Genomic DNA, 12,055 nt, shown 5'->3' on the forward strand with positions numbered 1-12,055 from the left:
GTGTCTGTAGTTCAAGTTTTTCTAGTCTCTCTTCATATGATAGTTTTGAGAGTGTTGGTGCCAATTTTGTAATTGCTCTTTGTATTCTTTCAAGTTTTTTTATACATTTTTTTGTACTTGGTGACCATATCGTTGCTGCATATTCCAATCTTGGTCTTATCAGGGTGATTAGGATTTTCTTCACCATTTCTTCATCCAGGTATGTAAATGCCACTTTGATTGTTCTTATTAAATTACAAGTTTCTCCAAAAATCTTATTTATATGTTTCTCAGGTGACATATTATTCATAACAATGACTCCTAGGTCCTTCTCATTTTCTACTTTTTTTATTCCTTCTTCTCCCAATTTATATGCTCCTGTTATTCTGTTTTTGCTTTTTCCAAATTCCAGTATACTACACTTTTTTGTATTGAACTCCATCTCCCACTTCCTACTCCATTCTTGTACTTTATTTAGATCTCTCTGTAGTGATTCACAATCTTCTTCAGTTTTCACTCTTTTCAGTAGTTTTGCATCATCTGCAAAGAAGCTCATATAGCTTTCAATTCCTTCATCCATATCATTAATATATATAGCAAACATTATTGGGGCCAGAACTGTTCCCTGCGGAACACCGCTTATTACTTCATCCCATTTTGAGTGCTGGTTTCTTATCACTACTCTCATTTTTCTTTCTTGCAAAAACTCTTCCATCCAATTTAGTAGTTTGCCCTGTATTCCTCCTTCAGTTTCTAATTTCTTAAGCAACTTCTTATGTGGTACTTTGTCAAAAGCTTTCTTTAGGTCTAGAAATGCACAATCAGCCCATCCATCTCTTTCTTGTATTATATCTATTAGCCTTGAATAGAAACATATTAAATTGGTGACGCATGATCGTCCTTGTCTGAATCCAAATTGCCTTGGATTTAAAACTTTGTTTTTTTTCTGAATATTTTACCCATCTACTTTTGATAATTCTTTCACAAATTTTTGCTATTGTACTTGTTAGAGAGACTGGTCTATAGTTGGTAGGTTCTTCTTTATTTCCTCCTTTATATATAGGTACTATATTTGCTTTTTTCCAATCTTCTGGAACTTTTCCTTCTTTCAAGGAACTGTTTAGTATGCTATGTATTTTGTCTGCCAGTTCATTCCTGCATTCTTTCAGTATCCAGTTTGCTATTTCATCTGGTCCATGCGATTTTCTGACATCAAGATTACTCAAGTGTGTTAATATTTCATCCTTTGTTACTTCTATTTCTTCCATAGGGGGGACTTTCTCTTTCCATTCGTTCTCTTCAGGTTGTATGTTCTCCCTTGTAAACACTGATTTAAAATGCCTGTTCATAATTTCCGCCATTTCCATTTCCTCAGTGTATTCAACTCCCTCTTGTCTTAATTTCTCCAAGTCTTGTTTGTTTTTCAGTTTATTGTTTACAAATCTGTAGAATAGTTTACACTTTTCTATGATATCTTTTTCATATTTTCTCTTTTCCTCTCTGCACGTTTGTACATATTCATTTCTATAACCGGTATATATTTTCCATCTGGTCCAGGCTTTGTCTCTTTTGTCTTTTAACTCCCTACAACTTTTGTTGTACCAGCATTTTACATATTCTTTTTCTTGTTTTTGTCTTGGGACATACTTTTCCACTCCTTTTTTGTAAATTTTTGTCAAAATATTCCATTTCTCTTCTACTGTTGTTTCTTCTTTGTATATTTCTTCCCATTTTTCCTTTTGAAAGAATTCTCTTATTTTATCAAAGTTTGTTTTTTCATACATCATTCTTCCTTTTCTATATTGTTCATTTCTTTTCATATATTTTTCTTCATTAAGTTCCAGTTCAATCAATATGTGGTCACTTTTACTTATTGGTGTTTTATATTCAATTTTGTCCACTATTCTAGGTTCGGATGTATAATTATTAGGTCTAGTCTCGATGGCTCTTCTTCATTTCTATACCTAGTGTTCTCCTGTATCCATTGTGTCATTGTATGGTCAGTAACCATCTCAAGTAGAGCGTTTCCCCATGAGCCGTCTCCACCCTTTACTGTCATTTCTTCCCAGCAGATTTCTTTGCAATTAAAGTCGCCCATCATAACTATTTTTCCTCCCTCTTCCATTATCTTGTTTAATGTTATCTTTGTGTCCTCTAACATACTTTTATGTTCACTCTCTTCCCATGAGGCTGTTTTCGGGGGCACATAATTTATCACAAACTTTCTGCTCTTCTTATCTCTATCTTCTACTTCCATCATTATCATCTCTACTGTATTCTTTCCATATGTGACACACTTCACGTTTATATCCTTCTTAGTCAGGAACATAACTCCACCCCCTTCCTTTTTCACTCTGTTTCTAATCCAATAATTATATGCATCATGTCCTACACTGTTGGGTGGTAGTGGACCTTTTAATTTTGTTTCTACAATTCCCATTATGTCTGGTTCTTTTTCTTTCAAATAATCATTCAGCTCATTCAATCCTGTTATTAATCCATCTATATTTGTGTAAGACACTCTTAGTTTTCTGCCACTTCCATTGTGTTCTCTGTTTCCCTTTTGTTTTTCTCTTGTATGTCGACTTTCTTTAGTTTCATATTCACTACTCTCCAATAGAATCTCTCTTTTTCTGACTCCGTTCTTATCTCGTTTTTTTTCCTTAGCTTCAAGTCTTTTCTGTTTTTCTTCCTCTCTTTCCTCTTTATTCATTTCCTTTTTTATCCATACCTTTTTATATTGTTCACTTGTTGCTAGTTTCCCTGTTTTGGATAAGATATTCTCAGCCGTAGTTTGTGACCTGAATTTAATCTTAATTGGTCTGGTTTTGTCTGTACTATATTTCCCGAGCCTGAATTTCTCTTCGATTTATTTCATTATTTCTGGTTCATCTTCCTGAACTAATTCTAGTAAATTTCTTACTTTTTCATTTTCCTCATTGATTCTTGTGGTTCTATCTGGGTTATGTTTCTCTTCCATTCCTAATATAATTATACATTTCTTTCTGTCTGCTAAGTCTCTTACTATATTCTCCTTCTGTCTCATCACTTAAATAAATGAGTTTTCAGTTTGTTCATTAATTTGCTGTCTGATTATGTCAGTGAATGCAACTTTGCTATTTTCTTGGATTTTTTTCCAACCCTCCTTGTTCTCCTTATTATTCTCCTTTAAGACTTTATTCTCATCTTTTACTTCTTTTAACTGTTTTTTTAATTCTTCAATTTCCTTAGTTAAGTTTTTGTTCGCCTTCTCTAGTTCTTCCAATTTTTCAACTCTCCGTATAATGTTGTTAACATGACCGAACCTACGCTCCAAGTCCTCGATCATCTTATCGACCTTCTCTTCTAGTCTTGTCAGTCGGGGGGGGGGGGGGGGGGGGGGTGTCCCCCCCACCCTCTTTAAATCCCTGGAAAATATTCTCATCACTTTCTACTGTATTGCTCTTATCTATACTTCTAATCTTTACATTTTTATTAGACATTTCATCGTCGCTCAGCTGGTCGGGGGGCCTTTTGTTTACCTTTCGCCTGTCTGCCTGGGCCAAGTCCTCTCCTTCCTCATTTCCTTCCATTTCCCTCAGCAATCCCTCCCCTTCTCCTCTTTCCCTACTTTCCCACTACCCCACGAGCAATCCCCCCCCACCCTGTAAATCCAATAGGCACTTCTCTTTGCGTTGGGATCCACGAAACTTCAATTTTCTTCAGAACGTCTTCTAAGCCGTCCGTTCGTTGAAGTGTGTGTGTGTGTGTGTGTGTGTGTGTGTGTGTGTGTGTGTGTGTGTGTGTGTGTGTGTGTGTGCGTGTGTGTATACATGATCATGCGTACACGTAAATATACCGAGATCTAAACAGTCCCAATAATCTTCACTATTCCACATGGTTAAAAAATTATCAAGACCACTTGAACATGAACTTCCATTTATCATATTCACACAAAACAACCCCCGTTCCCATCATATACACCCCAAAACTCGAAGTCCTGCAGGATACGTCGCTGCAGGAGGCGAAGAAGGGCCCTGAGAGCCATCCAGGAATGCACAAGATGGAGGCGTGAGATCCTTCCCGCGTCCTCTTCCGCTGACATCCTCCGTTGAGGTTTGAGATGTCGGCTTCACAAGGCGCGACGTCTGCAGGAGCTTCGAGTGGCGGGAACGATGGGTCCGCAAGAGTTTCTTTTGTATCAGGAAGAAAGAAACGTGGTTTCTGGAAAGAGGAAACGAGTAGGCTACTATGACACCCGATTTACAGATTCCATGAACCCTATCAAGCTTGACACGTTCCCGAAAGTTTCTGTGAATTAGTTTGACTAAGAAGGTCTTATTTTTTCTTGTAGTGTCATGCAAACATCAGATATTTATTTAATAGGGCATTTAACAAGGACTAATCAACGTTTGAGGCAATACCACAGCTAAGAATATTGTTAAAAACACTAAAAGTTTCCTAGCTGAAGTCTCCCATAATCAGATAAATCCACAACGGTTGTGTCTTTCTTGGCTCAGTGTTATAATTTTAGAGCAAATTTGCTAAATACACAAAAACCATCTGCCAAGTATCAATCTCTGAAGCCCTTGGTGCCACGAAGGGGCTAGTCGAAATATCCCCAAGCACTTCGCTACCCAGAATATACTCTTTTTTCGAGGTTTGTGGGGCTGTCATTCCCCCGGACCTCAATCCTACAGTTGTCCAGAACAGTCCACACATAGAATCAGTAGGTGATGTCCACGTGATGGCACTGTTATGAAGAAGGGTGCCCAAAGGAGATCAGGAAGGGAGGGTACCCATTGATCCTAGGCAGCGCCAAAGGGAGAGACTGTCTTCAAGAAACTAAGGGTTGCTTCGGAAGGGGAGACGGTGAGGTACCCCTTCCTAAGTGACAGAACCTACCTATTGCTTTAAGAGGAAGTTGATGTCATCCTTAAGATTCCTAGGGAACACGGCAGAAGCGTAGCGAGAGTAGGGTTTCCCGTCCCTCCCCACCAGGAACTTCTCGTAGTTCCATCGGATGTCGTGGACGTTGACTCCCTTGTACTCGATGCCGGTGTCTTGGATGGTGTCGGAATTGTATCCGCAGTTAGTCTGTGAGAGGAAGGGATGGTTTTAATCTTGACCCTGAAATAGTCAAAGGTCCTGACAAAGGATCCTCAATTTGGAGGGATTTCGTATCGTGGACTTCGAAGAACTGAGAACATAAGAATGGAAGAGACTGTACAAGACCATAAGGCCTACACCAGGCAGTTCCATGTCCCTTTCCTCCTATCATCCCCATCCATAAAGTTATCTAATCTTAACCAATAGTTTCAGCGCTCACTATATTGTTAAGTTTATTTCATTTGAGAGAAATTCGCTAATAGCAGCGACATCAATCCGATAATTTTTTATGACAGTTGCATGCAGGATTCGAACCCACTGCACTCAGCCTGCGAAGGTGATCTACGAATGGCTGAGTGCAGTGGGTTCGAATCCTGCATGCAATTGTCATAAAAAATTCCTTTCATTTGTTAAGCACTTTGTTGGTAAATCAGTTCTTGCCTATTTCCTTCTTGAAATTTCGAAATAATCCCCAGGAGACTGATGGACAGCAAATCATAAATAAAGACAGATTGTTTAACTGCACAAATATGATCAAAATCACCCGTGAAAGGAATATAAGAAAAACAAATAAGGAAACAAGGAAATCATCAATTCAGTTAAACAACTGTCTCAAGGGATTAAATCTGGTGACCTTACCAGCCACTTCACGTCTCCCCTTAACAAGATCAAATACCCAGGAAACATTTCCCTTAACACTAAAAAAAAAAAAAAAAAAAAAAAAAAAAAAAAAAAAAAATTATATATATATATATATATATATACATATATATATATATATATATATATATATATATATATATATATATATATTATAATAACTGATGAAGAAAATAAAAATGGTACAACCTAGCAAAGGCTTGTCCCGCCTCTCTTAACCCCCTTTTACATTAGGCAACTAGTGACCGTCACTAGTTGCCTACCATTATTTTAAATTGAGCCTTTCACACTACGTCACTGCGGTTGCCCGGTTGCGCAACAGGCTATGGCTGTTGCCCGCTCCGGTAACAAGTGACTGTCACTGGCAGTTGCCGTCACCGACCGTCTCTTTTTCTTGACCAGCAAAGCCAACAGAAGCACCTCCTCCATTGATGCCATTCTTTCGACTAATGAGATGATGAGAAAGGATTCCACAACTCGGTGACAGTCACTGGTTGTTTGCAGTTGCCCGAGACTTTCACACTAAGCAACTAGTGACGGTCACTAGTTGCCTAGTGTGAACGGGGCCTAAAGCCATGTGCACGAGGTCCGTTCCAACTCAGACAGACGGGGGAACTTACCGTGAGGAACTTAAAGATCTTGTCTTGATCTTTGCCGTTGACGTTGGTCTTCTGCATCAACGGGAAGTTGGGGACGAAGCCGCCGCCCGGGCGGACGTACTTCAGCGCGTTGTAGATCTCGTCGGCTGAAGCCCCCGGCTCTTGCTAAAGGAAGGAAGGAAGGAAGGAAGATGGGAAGGAAGGAAGGTGGGGAGGATAGAAGGGAGGAGGGAAGGGAGGAAGGGAAAGGAGGAAGGAAGGAAGGAAGGAGGGTAGGGTAGAGGGGAGGAGGGATGGAAGGAAGGAAGGAGGGAAAGGAGGAAGGAAGGAAGGAGGGAAAGGAGGAAGGAAGGAAGGAAGGAGGGAAGGATAGAATGAATGAATGAATGAATAAATGAAAGATGGATAAAAGGAAGGAAGGAAAGAGGGGAGGGAGGGAGGAAGACAGGAAGTGAGGAAGGAAGGAGGGAAGGAAGGGAGGAGGGAAGGAAGGGAGGAAGAAAGGAATGAAAGAAGGAAGGAAGGAAGGAAAAAAGTAAGGAAGCAAACAAGCAAACAAGAAAGTAAAAAAAAAGATCAACTTTATCATCAATACACTGATTAAGGTACAGAGGTGCATGAGGTGAATGATATTGCCAGACGATGCTCAGAATGAAAATAATTCCTTCCTTCCATAGAGGTTGAAATTATGTCATACATACATACATACATACATACATACATACATGATAACAGGTTATGTACTCACCAGCCCGAACTGGTTGCAAGGGAAGCCGAGGACAACGAGGTCTGTTCCCGCGTAATCCTCGACAAGTGCATTCAAACCCCGATAGTTCATCGAGTTTAGACCTCAGTAAGTCGCAACGTTAACTATCAGGAGGACCTAAATAAATAAATAAAAATTAGATCATCAGTCTTGGTAATATATACACTGCATACACGCATACATATTATGTGGTAAACACAGCCCAGATCTGGGAAAAGCAGCGCTCTTCGAAAAACGTCTACTGCTGTTTGACTTTACTTTCAAGCAAGTTCCAACGACTTTTGTATGTACTCGAGTCCTTGGCTACACTGAACAAATTTTATCCTATTCTATTCTATTTCATTTAGTCTTTTATTTTTGTTTTATTTTATTCTATTTCATCTTGTTTTGTTTTGTTTTATTTTTTACTGGCAAAGGATGTTGGAAATATTAGCGGTGGTAACCTTTTAGCGTTTAAATTTGAACCTTACGTGTATTCTGGTTATCACCAAGCGATTTTATTCATCTGATGAATATTTCTGTATACGCCAAACAATTGATAGACTCGTATTCGAACGCACTTCAGAATACCAAGTTACCAATACTAAGTTATCACCATCGTAATCAAGGAAGGTGAGAACGAACAGATGCGTGTGAAAACATCAGGTGTCCATGAGAACCAGTGACGGCCCCCGGGGGGGGGGGGCTTTAGCACCCCCAAAAAAGTGGCCAGCCCCCCCCATTAGCCCCCCCAACTGAAATGAGCAAATTGAAAATTTAAAACGCTTATTGAAATAATTTTATTAAGTGGAATCTTTAATTGCCAGGGCTAAAGATTTGTCAGCCATCAGTGCTAGCCCAACCATTAACCCCCTCCCCTTCTGAAATGAGGATAATATATGTGTATTATCATATTACTATTAGCCCCCCAAAAAATTTGCTCAGCCCCCCAAAATTTGCTCAGCCCCCCCCTTAGCCTCCCCAACTAAAAATTCCTGGCGCCGCCGCTGATGAGAACATAGCCATTCCATTGAATTACATTTCTTAAAAGAAAATAGAAATTAAATATCATAAAAAGGTAAATTCAATAAGATTTGGGGATTGCCAAATATGAATTATTTTTGGAATAAAAAAAAATTACCCCGGTTTAGAAGAAAAAAAGAAAAAACAGACAATTTCTCGAAATGATAAACGACACATTCGAACCGACATTATTTTTGTTTTTTCATGTCATTCTTGAAAATGAAAAAGAGATGAAGAGGGAGATGAGAGAAAAAACAAGACAGTGGAATACAGGAGAAAGGAGAAAAAATCAATAGGAGAGAGGGAAATGAGAAAAATATGCGTGTGCGTATGTGTATGTGATAAGGGAACCTTCATGTTTATATGATTTAGAGACTAACATTACTGGCAATAATTTTACTATTGATAATCACCTCTCCTACATTTTAAGTGTAAACCAAAAATTCAAAACACCACTCCATTATCATCTTTACAGTCGAAATGGACAGTTTTAAGTGTTTCGGGTCGCATGTGGCAGGAAACGGAGAAGAGGTGGTGGTAATCTGTAGATTGAGAGAAGAAAGTAACGGTGGTATTCTTAAAAAAAAAAAAAAAAAAAATCTTCCTATATAAATCCTTGGAAAGGAAAGATTTATATAATTTTTTTCAGGAATACCACCATAAGAATCTTACTGTGGTATTCTTAAAAAAATATTTCCTTATATAAATATTTCCCTTACAAGGATTTATATAAGATTTATATAAGAATTTCTTTTCTAAGAATGCCACAGTAAATGTTTTGGGGGATTGAAAAGTGTAATGAAAAATAGGCATCTGGGAATGGATGCAAATAGAAGATTATATGAAGGGATGATTAAGTCAACGACGCTCTATGAGTCGGAGACTTGGAATTTAAGAGTCAGAAAAAGTATGGTAGGGGTTACAATGCTGGATAGAGTGAGAAACGAGGAGAGGAGGAGAGCAAGGGTGGAAAAGGAGATGCAAGATAGGTCTGATGAAAGATTATATCTTTATTGGGATGGTTTGGACACATGGAAAGAATGAGTGAAGAAAGATTAGTAAAAGAGGTGTGGAAGGCAGAGGTGGATGGAGTGAACTTGAGGGGACGACCAAGGATGAGATGGATGGATGGGATGAAAGGGGCTTTGAGCAAGAGGGGAATGTCTGTTGAGCAAGGAAGGGAGAAGGCAGGGGATAAGGGTGGATGGAGAATGGTTGTGTATGGATGACATTTTGACGCAACCCGAAGGAATTTCTCATGAAGGAACGAGGAGGAAGGGGGTCGCCGTGTTAACGAAGCAGCTGGCCCTGCTGTGGATGTGCTCTGTCTTACTGCATTGCTTCTGACCCGGGTAGTGGGCAGGAGACAGGGATGACCCTTCATCCAAGAGAAGCTACGATGAGAGTAAAACAAGTGTGGTGGAATGGGTAGTAGTGGATATGTGGTCTTTGACTGGCTACCTCCCTTGTAAGGGGGGGAATCCTTAGTATAAAGACTTGAAATACTGGCAGTAGGTGTTAACTATTAAAAAATCCCATACTTACTTTGCCCCTGTATTTCTCAAGGGGAACTTCTACCCCATGAATGTCGACAGTATTGAACTGGTAAATGTCCGACGTGACGTTATCGCACTGAACTCGATTCTTCGCAGTGGCGACGACGCCGAGGGTCGCAACGGACACCAACAGCCTCCACATCCTGGGTGGAGAAAGGACCCAACTCTTAATAATTCTAGGGATCATACACATGAACAAAAAACAGAATTCTTTCTCAGCAGGTCCCCTCCTGGACTTGATAACCCTTACTAATGTATTCCGCGTAATGGCATGCTTTTTCCCAGTGACATTTTATGTGGATACCCGTGCATTCTACGCGCCGTTATAATTTTTTACAATATGCTAGAGATTAAATTAAGTTAAAGTAGAGGTTCTGAAGTTCGGGGAAGCTTGCGATTAGAACAAATCTAGGGGCATAATTCTAGTATGCCAGCGCTTCGCTTGGAAACTGAAATTATTTGCAGGTTTGCTTGTATGACCCTTCCCTGTAAGTCTGTGCACTCCAAAAGTCTGTTCTAAGTATGACGTACGTCGTGCCAAATCAACCTTAGTACATGCCTCTTATTTTCAATCTGTTGTATATGAAATAATTTTTCTATATTCTGTCTATAATAAAGGAAAATGTATATTACAACGAGCATCATTTTCTTAGGATTATAACAATGATTACCCCCCATCCCACATACTACGTGTCATAAAATTTATTCGAATCGTTATAATCCTAAAACGATACAGCTTCCTTTACTATATACAGTATATAAATAAATCAAGAGCAAATAAATTGGAAATAAGAGAGAGGCGTGCATTAAGGTTGATTTGGCAGAGTGGCTAGTAGTAAATCAACGTATGCCTCACTAAACTGAATATGGAACGCACAGACTATAGTATATCTTATCGCACAAACTCGATTTTACTGAATAAAATTGATGAAATAAACAAACGGATCATAGGCAGTTCAATATGAAATTATATACGTTTGTTTTCTGAAAGTACAGCCGCCATCCCTCAAGCTTGTTCATAATAGGAAAATAACAGGACGTAAAGGAAGCGCGCAAACTATTCAGATCAACTCTACAGACGTGACGTTACATCTTTAGCTTTGTCTAAAATAAACTGACCTGTCCTGTAGACTTTGGGAAGGATGGCGTTGGATAGATAAAAAAAAAAGTATCTTGTATGCTTGTTTTTTTTCCCCCACCCCCAACAAAGCTCATAACTGGGGTATGGCACGCTGTAAAATAGGTATAAATTTCAATATAGTTTTCTAGTATACACAAGGATAATTGACCATATACATCTTTGTAAAGATAACCTATACTTATAATTATCAGTTTCAAAGCAATTTCTTTTAAGTCATCGCCACAACCATCCGTCACGTCCCCACAAACATACACAAGTACTTACGCAAGCCGCCAGATAACTAATCTCCTTGCTTTCATCCACCGTTTATATATATACTCAAACACGTGAAGGTTGGATCCCAAATAGTTAATTCTTTGAGGTGTCTTACGTCATCAATGTAAATTAGGTGGCATGAGATGCAACTATGACAAGTGTGGAGGGTCGGGGGGTATTTTCCGTTATGGTTTTACGTCGGGAATGGACACTACCCTCTACATCAGCGTTTTTTTTCAAATTGTGGGTCGCATGAAAAATAAAATGGGTCGCGGCAAAAAAGATAGGAAAAAAAAATCGCAAGTTAGAGCAAGGCGAAGGAGTAGGAAGAGATGATGAAAAATTAATCTTTCTCCTTCCCCTTCTCTATATATATACACAGTATAAGGTTCAGATATTGGTGCAACCTTATTTGAGTAATTATAGAATAGCTAGTTGTCGACAGTTCCGTACCAAACCTTTTTTTTCGGTCTTTATTAATTTCATATGCTTACCTTTTATATTTGTCAGTCTTTACTAATTTTTTGTGAACTCCCTCACACCCTGCATTTTATATCGTACTATATCTAGTTTATCATATATATGTGTGTGTGCGTGTATAAACACATTATACATGTGTATATATATTACTATATAATATACATCTTATTACACCTAAGTATTATGGGTCGCGATGTAAACTGGTTCTTGCTGTGGTCCGCAGGATAAAGTTTGAAAAATGCTGCTCTACATCACCACAACCCCCACCCCCTTTTTTTTTCCTCCCTCATTTCCATGACAGTGCTCCGATATGACCATAAGGTGGAAATACTTTTTTTTTCTCCAGTGGGTCAAATTTTTTACCACAAAAAGGCCTTACTAACCCTGCTAGGCCCTCTAAGAGTACTGGTAGAGTTAGGAGAAAAAAAAAAAGAAAAAAAAAAGAAAAAAAAAGAAAAAAAAAAAAAAAAAAAAAAAAAAAAAAAAAAAAAATAAAATAAAATGCAGGCAAATAACCGAGTATACAATG

At 38.7% G+C, this 12,055-nt stretch overlaps 1 pseudogene; it reads right to left on the minus strand.

Moving 5' to 3' along the window:
- Window positions 1–3,880: 3,880 nt before the first annotated feature.
- On the minus strand, window positions 3,881–11,181 carry LOC143019514 (glutathione peroxidase-like; annotated as a pseudogene).
- Between the last annotated feature and the right edge of the window lie 874 nt (window positions 11,182–12,055).

Source organism: Oratosquilla oratoria, chromosome 37 (genome assembly GCF_046742065.1).
Source record: "Oratosquilla oratoria isolate Oo_2021 chromosome 37, ASM4674206v1, whole genome shotgun sequence".
NCBI classification, from domain to species: domain Eukaryota; kingdom Metazoa; phylum Arthropoda; class Malacostraca; order Stomatopoda; family Squillidae; genus Oratosquilla; species Oratosquilla oratoria.